Below are 9112 nucleotides of genomic sequence, written 5' to 3' on the forward strand. Positions count from 1 at the left end.
GGATTTTGGGGTTTATTCTACAGGCTGTGCCCTGTGTTTTGTTTAAATCCTTCAGTATGTATTTCAATACCTAATTGGATTTTACCTGACATTGCCCTTATCCAGTTTTCTACATACCCAGATTGCTCACAAGGGGCTACCATTAGATTAGCACAACAAAAAGGCCTGGGTTATTTCCTCTGGACAAAAAGGGAATTGACCAGATCCCTGTGGGCTGGGTTATTTCATCTGGCCAATAGTGTAGTAGCCATTTGGACTATTCTTCCAGGCCAAGAACGTGATAAGAAATTGGGGCAACTACAAAAGGCCACTAGTCTTATTTTTGAAGCTCAGCTATCTTCAGTACAGGCTGGAGTTGCTGAGTTACATGTAATTTCCACCCTTAGTTCTATGACCCAGAAGTTACTGACAGAGATGGTATTGAATATCACTGAGGCTGGGAAGGCATTGCAGTGGGATCTGGACTAGACTTGGCCCACTGCCCTTACAGACGTCAGGAGTACCATCTGATCTGTGGTCATGAAGACATACTTGGACACTTTCTGGATGGAAGTGTGGACATTCACAGTGCTCCTTCCAAGCATATGGACCGGTTAGGGTGGGTGTGGGCTCCACATACCGAATCCTGCTGGGTCCATGGGGAGGATGCCTGTGGGACTGTAATTGTTTACCGAGACATCTGGGGAAATTAGACCACCTGGTATCTCCAACTGATTTCTAGACAGTACCCCTAGAATGACACCTGACATTTTGGATGAGAATAGAGAGTCAATGGACATTTTGGCCGTTAGAACCACCACAGCTCAGTGTATCTATAAATTGAAGCTAGGGGAAGTTGTCACTGTTTATGACAATATTTGTTGAGAGGGTGGAGGTCAAGGAACTACCCTGACGGGACACCCATTTTTTTTCAACCTAATGATAGCTGTGTATGCGTTAATGCCACCACTTTACAAGATATACATATTGATCTTACCACTGCTGCAGGCAATTATATCATTTACTGGCCTGCAGATAGAATGCAGATAGAATATTGTAAGTAGCTCTTGAATTTTAGGTATATTTTGATTGGACTAGAATAATGCCTGATCAGTTTCAAAATTTGCTTTCATTGTTACCAAAGGTTCAAAGAATCTCTGAATTGCAAGGGCAAATTCCCATGCTTTAGAATATATATCAAGATGGAAGGAATGCCTATCATACAGCTTATAGAGTGTTTATTTTATGTACTAGGTATGATGTTTTGTGCTTTGTGTTCGCAATTGTACAACAGCCCCATTATATTATTCCTATGGGATTGTTATTGTTTGTAATGTTGTTAGTTAATTTAGGATTATATTATTGTTGTTGTTGTTGTAAATATTGTAAGAATAGCAATACCTTTCATGTTCATGCTAATTATGCATTGTCATTACGTCCCATGATGGTTGACATGTTTGCTGTGGAATCTGAAGTCCATGGTTTCATGCGAATTGAGATTTGAAATTGTTTGTTGTACTAGAAGTACAAAAGGGGGGAGTGTGGAAGCCAGTAAATAATTAACAAGGATTTGAAGAGATCTTAATGAATGTTAGTTAGCAAGAGTCAGGCCATACTGTAACCTTAATGACGTAAGACTTGTAGGAGCAAAGATAGTGCGAGGCGACAGGACAGGAACTGTGTACAAAGTTATTATGACCTTGCAATCACTAACCAAAATGCAGGCTTGCTTTTCTTAGGATTGAGACAAATAAGATAAGCCTTTTTGCTATGTATAAACAAAATGTAGTTGTTGTTTTTTACTGTCTGTATTATTGCTAGAAATTGTCTGTAAAAGGTATAAAGGCTTGCTGTGATTGTTTTACCAGTTGAGAGACCTGTCCAGGACCCTGTGTCCTATGGCACTCTCTCCCTCCATGGTAATTACTGGAGAAATAATAAAGTATTTGATTTTGCTGCATCCAAACAAAAAGTGAGAACTGAGTTTTTCTTCGACACTGAGAAAAACTTTTCACACAATAATGCACAGATCCACGTAGGAGGCTTTGAACATATGGACTGTATGTTCAAACCCAGCATGGGTAGTGATCCAACCAGAACAATAAATGAGAAAGTAGGTGTGCGGCTTGGTTAGACCTCTGACCAGTGCCACTCTTCCATGTCTGCTTCTTCTCATTCACTGTTACCACAGCACAAATGAAAACAACATGAAGGGAATGTCCAGGGGAGGTTTCCACACTGGATAGACCTCCATGCAAGAACACACCGGGAAGAAATGGTGACAGCAACTGGTTTTGATCTCATTTAAAATTCACAAGTTATTGTACTATCATCTCTTAATCTTTTAGTGCCAGGATTGGGCTGTTCCTAGAGCTAACATCAAGTGCTATAACAAAAACTCTAACCTTTGCTGTCACTGTGTTCAACTGCCAACATTGGCATAAAATGCATTAGTGCAAACTACAAGGTCCATCAAAGCAAATACACTGCTAAGATAAGCTTGATGCTCTATTAGTTCCATCATAAGCCTAAATGAAAAGTCACCAGGTTCTGCATAAAGTTAAAAAACAACGAGGAAATCTGCTGTTACCTTTTGGATAAAGGGCACCTTCTCAAAATATACCAAATGGCACCAACTCTCTCAGCCAGGGGCGGCTCTAGACACCAGGGCGCCAAGCAGGCGCTTGGGGCAGCCGTTTCCCGGGGGGGCGGCATTTGGCTCCGGTTGAGCTCGCCGGCATGCCTGCGGCAGGTCCACGGAGCCCGACGAGCGGACCGGACGCAGGCATGACTGCGGCGGGTCCCGTCGTCCCGCGGCTCCGGTTGAGCTCCCGCAGGCATGACGGCGGCCGGTCCGCTCGTCCCGGGCTCAGGTGGACCTGCCGCAGGCATGCCGGCAGGAGCTCAACCGAGCCGCGGAAGAGGACCCGCCGCGGGACCAGGAAGGGCGGCGCAGCGCTCCGCTGCTTGGGGCAGCCTACTTTCTAGAGCCGCCCTGCTCTCAGCTGATGCAATGTGAAAATGTAACCCTGAGCAGCCTGAATCCATCCAGCAGCAACAAATTAATAAATGCAAATGATCTAACCATTTCTGATCAGTACCTTGGACTAGTATTTATTTTTCAGACTCCAAATTTTCCTGAGCATTAGCAAGCCAGATTTTTAAAGATGAACTTGGAGAATACATTAATGTCACTTCACTAGAGCTCAGGAAATGAATTCACACCAAGTAGTTATTTTATTTCAGCCGGCTGCTTGGGGCGGCAAAACTGTAGAGCCGGCCTTGGGCAGTAAATATCATTATGCCACTATAGAAATCTACAGTACCTCCACACCTTGAATACTGCATGCAGTTTTGCTCATCTCACCTCAAAAAAGATATGTTAGAACTGGAAGAAATACAGAGAAGAGTAACAAAATTATTAGGCATATGGGACAACTTCTCATATAAGGAGAGATTAAAAGACAGGGACTTTTCAGCTAGGAAAAGAGACGACTAAGAGGGACTATGATAGAGATCTATCAAATCTTGATTGGTGTAGAGAAAGTCAATAAGGAAGTGTTATTTAGCCCTTCACATATCACAGGAACAAGGGGTCACCCAATGAAATTAATAGGCAGCAGGTTTAAAACAAAAACAAGGAAGCATTTCTTCACACAATGCAGTCAACCTGTGGTACTCATTGCCACGGAGAGATTGTGAAGGCCAAAAGTATAACTGGGTTCAAAAAAGAATGAGATGAGTTCACGGAGGATGGGTCCATCTCTGGCTACTAGCTAACATGGTCAGGGATGCAACCCTATGATCTGGATGTCTCTAAACCTCTGACTGCCAGATGCCGGGGCTGGGACTCTCCAGCAGGAGATGGTTCACTTGACAATTGCCTTGTTCTGTTCATTCCCTCTGATGCATCTGGCACCCACCACTGTCAGAAGACAGGATACTGGGTAGATGAACCATTCTTCTGGGGGATCCAGGATAGCCACTCTTATGGTTTATGTTCTTAGCTGATTACATAGAAATTCAGCTTTAGCATCCTGGGAGCATAAGAACCAAGAATGCATTTGTGACACTGGCAGACCAGTCAACCTGTGTATGACCCATAATAACTTAACAAGAGGCACTTCTACTGTGTCAAGACAGTTCACGTGCATGTGAATTTCAAAGAGATGTATTAGACTAGCAATCATCAACTCATTCAAAAATGAACAATAGATGCTAAGTGTATTTGTCTGTGGTTATCTATACCGGGTTAGAAGTTTCACAATGTAACTAAATTAGCTTGTAGATGCTAATTCCCTTTCGTGGCTTAATTGCCTTAATTATGTGTGCAAGGTGTTCAGTTAGCCTTAAAATCAAAGATGTAAGACACTTCAGGAAACCAATCATTTCTACATTATCTTCAGCTTAACTATCTGTGTTATAATGGAAGAACGGCTAATTACCTTATGTGAATGAATGTAACTAGTTTACTGGGTATGCACAGGAAATAGAAGATTATCTTCAAAGCAAAGTACAACAGGCCATCCGCATTGGGGGAAGGGCCTTCTGTGACAATTTCTGTGAGGTAGGCTTGTCAGCCTGGTAGAATAGCTATAAAAGAGAAGGCTCGGGCCTGATCCTATCATCTCTAGACTGCTTCAATGTTGAACAGGGACAGTGTAAGCCATAGGACAGAGATCTTCCAAATAATCATTTGGAAGAACCTGGAAAATGCCTGGAAAAACTAACAGACTTTACATCTAAGCTGCCTTTGGATTCTGATCTGTTGGGATGATCCAGAGAGACTTTTACAAACCAGCAGTTTATTCCATCACTGTTGTGATCCTGAACTATGAACATGGAAAGTCACTTGTCTGGATATTGATCTTTTAACCATTTGTAACTCTTGTTTCTTTTAACAATAAATCTTAGATTTAGTTAAGGATTGGCTGACAGCGTGATATTTGGGGAAGACCTGAGATTCACATTGACCTGGGGATAAGCATCTGGGCCTTTATGATCAGTGAACCCCACATATGGTGAATCAGGTTTCCAGTAACCACTCACTATATTAGACATAGAATATCAGGGTTAGAAAGGACCTCAGGAGGTATCTAGTCCAACCCCTGGCTCAAAGCAGGACCAATCCCCAGACAGATTTTTACCCCAGTTCCCTAAATGGCCCCCTCAAATACTGAACTCACAACCTGGGGTTTAGCAGGCCACTGCTCAAACCACTGAGCTATCCCTCCCCCCTCTTCCAAGACAGAGATGTTTAGATGGGAGCCAAGGTCTGGAATGCCAAAAAGGGGACCATGTTTGGCATCTTGTTAACTACGGTGGAAGCTCTTTTGTTGTCGACTTGGTGAATCTAATGATAGAATAAGCCATCAGTTTGGTGGTTGTCTCCCTCTACTTCTTGCAGTCTGCCCGCAGTGTGGTCACAGCATTGTTGTGTAAACCTCTCACTCACGGAAGCAGAGGGATGTTAGTCACCTTGAGATCCCAGCTGCTGTCCTGGAAGAGTTTTTCATGCATTTGCGTTGAGTGTCAGATCTGATGTAAGCAGGGAAGTCAGCTCAAGGAAGAGTAAGGCTATACTCACTGTGCTATGAACTACCTCTTGATAGGCAGTCTGCAGCTGGGTGCTGGCCTGCAAGGCCCGTTCTCTCCCACTCCTTCCCGAACTGAACCATGTCCTGAGGAGCTGTTGGTAGAGCAGGGGAATGGACAGAGTTAGTACCAGAAAATCCCTCCCAAAAGTTCCTCTTAAACAGGTTTAATTGTCACTAAAATCCCTCTCCAAAGCATCTGACCTCCATGTAGCAAAGGAATTACATGTCTAATGGAAGAGCCCCTTAGATATACAAGTCCCAGGGGCCAGATTCACCTCTGGTGATTGAAGCCAAAGGAGTTACATGAGAGATGAATCTGGGCCCGTGTATGTGATGTCTGCTGTAGACTGTCTGATGGGAGCTGTCTAGCACATTGCATGCTGTTTGATGTCTGCTGCTGTGGTCTATTTCCTGGGCAACTTCTCCCACATTGATTGGCAAAATGACAGAGAGGAGCATTTCTTTTTATTAATTTGAATAAGAGCAGAGAAGTCCCCAGCCCAGCTCCTTTTATAACTTCATTTTTATACTGAACGTGCATCAAACTCCCCCACCCTCAGCCCTTCACAATATTCTGTTCATGTCTGAGGAACAGGAAGTTTCCTCTGAATGAGTTTCCATACACAGGGCTTAACTCAATATTCATGAATTTCTCTTAGAAGAAGTGATTAGTTTCAACTGGTTTTCTTCGATTTGGCTACTGCAGTGGTGATTTTCTTGCCGCTCCAAGTAGTGTCAACGACATTGTAAGAACTTGGTCCCAATCCAGCCCTGGCATAAAATGGCATAGCTTCCGTGGATTTCAGTGGGGCACATGCCCGCTTATCCCAGGAAGAATTGGGTGTTTTCTCCCTAAAATTCACTCCATTGTTGAAAATTCCTCCACAACTGAAGCTTGACCCCCTAAATCTCTGACTCTTACCTGCTTTAACACAAGAAACAATCTCCATACGGTTCAATGGTCTCTCACATCAGACATTTCCTGGAACCAGTCTGCGGTTGGTTCTTCCTCCAGCAAAGTCTCTACTGTTGTGTTTTTGGTTGTCATGGTTTTGTTACTATGGCAACTGAGTTAGAATAATAGGGGATAGCTCAGCCGGTTTCAGCCGGCTGAGTGAGCTCTCTGTATCTGTAAATAAAATGGCAGTTTTGTAAGCTGTCTGCTCTCTGGCCTCAAGTGATTGCTTCCTAAACCGGCTGCCCCCAAGGATATAACAACCACTAGCTTGCCAAGGGCTTCCAAGGACCTCATGTAGAGTGACTGAAACCAGAAAAGAAGGAGTGAGGCTCAGCACAGATCATTTGTGTGTGTGGGCTGGGGAAAGCTAACCATAACCTTGCCAGAGAGGCCATGTGTGACTGCCATCACCCAGTGCCTGCTGGGCAGAAATACAGTGGATGGTGCCGGAGGAGAACTGTTGTCACGTACTTGTATATGCAGAGCATCCTTTGCTGTCCCGTCTTCCTCTTTCATCTTCTCCAAGGGAGGGGAAATAAACTTGTGAAGCACTGACCAAGGAGCTCACAGTTTTCCTCCACGGTCAGAGATGGTTTGAGCTTGCTGGCAGAAGAAAGATAGAGAGAAAAGTCATGTATTAGACTCAGTACCACCTCCAAGTAAAAGAAATGGGTCCAATGACTAGAGATTGTCCCAATCTAGAACCCCAAGTGCAAACAACCCTTCACTTTGCACCTCTATTAAGTATTGGCTCCTCTAGAAGTAAAGCTAAAACTTCAAATCTCCTTTTAGAGAAACCCACAAGCTTTCTCCCCTGCCAGCTAGCCAGACACCTCCTCCCCATCTGAACTCTGCTCCATTGTACTGCATGCTCTACAACCTCCAATCTTGTGTCTTTCGAGCACAAACCCCCAAATGGACACATTCAAATCCTTAAGAACTGAAGTCCTGCTGGTGAGCAGCATGTGAGCCACAGGGCCACCCAGAGGATTCAGGGGGCCTGGGGTCTTCGGCACGGGGAATTGCCGCCGAAGGCCCAGCACTTCGGCGGTGGGTCCCGGGGCGAAAGTTCCCCCCACCGCCGAATTGCTGCCGAAGACTGGACCCCCGTGAGAGTTTTCCAGGGCCCCTGGAGTGAAGGACCCCACTCCAGGGGCCCTGAAAAAACTCTCGTGGGGGCCCCTGCAGGGCCCGGGACCTGGGGCAAATTGCCCCATTTGCTCCCCCCCGGGCAGCCCTGGTGAGCCAAACTCTGCAGGCATTAGACTGCTCCCAACCTGACTTTCATGAATTAACAAATAAGAAGGCATCACAGTGCCAGGAAATATGGCAGAAAATAGCCTACCTCAGATGTCCAATGGCAAGAACTGCCTGGTAGCGAACTGGAGATGTCAGGGAATCCAGTGGTTCCGTCAGTGATTTCCCTACACCACCCTGAATTTTCCCAACCCCCCCTCCCTAGTTTTGTGAGCTAGTTACATACCAATTTAGTTACTGTTTGGAAATCTGGCTGGGGCGGAGGGTTTGGGGCTTTGGAGAGGCTCAGGGTAAGGGCCGGGGCCCGATCCAGGCAGGGCCGAGGGAGAGACCCAGCTCCAAATATTGCTGGAGCAGGGCACCCGGCCCCTGAATATTCCTGGAGCCCGGGCACCGCAGGTGTATATAACCTGCCGCCTATGCACGGGTTAACCCTATAAGGTGCAAACCCCAATGGTATTGAGCTAAAGGTGTGGCATGATGACAAAAATGATTGTAGGTGGACCCTTGCAATGAATTTGTTGTTATTGCTAATGGTAATTTTTGTAACTATTGTGTTGCTATTACCAAGAACTGTAAAAATGTTCCAGCTAAGGTGACCAGATGTCCCCATTTTATAGGGACAGTCCCGATATTTGGGGCTTTTTCTTATATAGGCTCCTATTACGCCCCACGCCCTGTCCTGATTTTTCACACTTGCCGTCTGGTCACCCACATGTGTGGGTCCCAGCTGCTCCCTGCTCCCCTCACTGAAGCAGGTGTGCAGGGTTACTGCCCTGGGAACTGCAGGGCATCAGTGGACATGGGGCTGGCTGGAGGCAGGGCAGGGGCTGACTGGAGGTAGGGTCTGGCTGCAGGCAGGGCAACGGGTGCAGGGCTGGTGCGGGCAGGACAGGGTGTGCGGCAGGGGTGGGCAGGAGACAGGCTGGCTGAGGGCAGGGAGTGCGGGGCTGGCTGGAGACCGGGGCTGGAGGCAGGGCAGGGAATGCGGGGCTGGCTGGAGACGGGCCGGTCAGGCAGGGCTGGTGCAGGCAGGGGCTGGCTGCGGACAGGGGCTGGCTGCGGACAGGGGGTGCAGCACACCCTGTACGGTGGTTGCCCCCTCTTCCTCCCTCCCCCACCAGGGTAGCAGCAGCAGCCCAGGCTCAGGGGCTATTTAAAGGGCCCAGGGCTCCCCTGCTTCTACGGCCCCAGCCCTTTAAATAGCCGCCAAAGCTGCACCACTTCCCCAGAGCTCCCCAGGCCCTTTAAATACCCCCCGCCCGGGGGAAGCCGTGTTATACCGATATAATAAAAACCAACAGGATCTAATTAAGAGGGA

Source organism: Mauremys reevesii, linkage group 17 (assembly GCF_016161935.1).
Source record: "Mauremys reevesii isolate NIE-2019 linkage group 17, ASM1616193v1, whole genome shotgun sequence".
NCBI lineage: Eukaryota > Metazoa > Chordata > Testudines > Geoemydidae > Mauremys > Mauremys reevesii.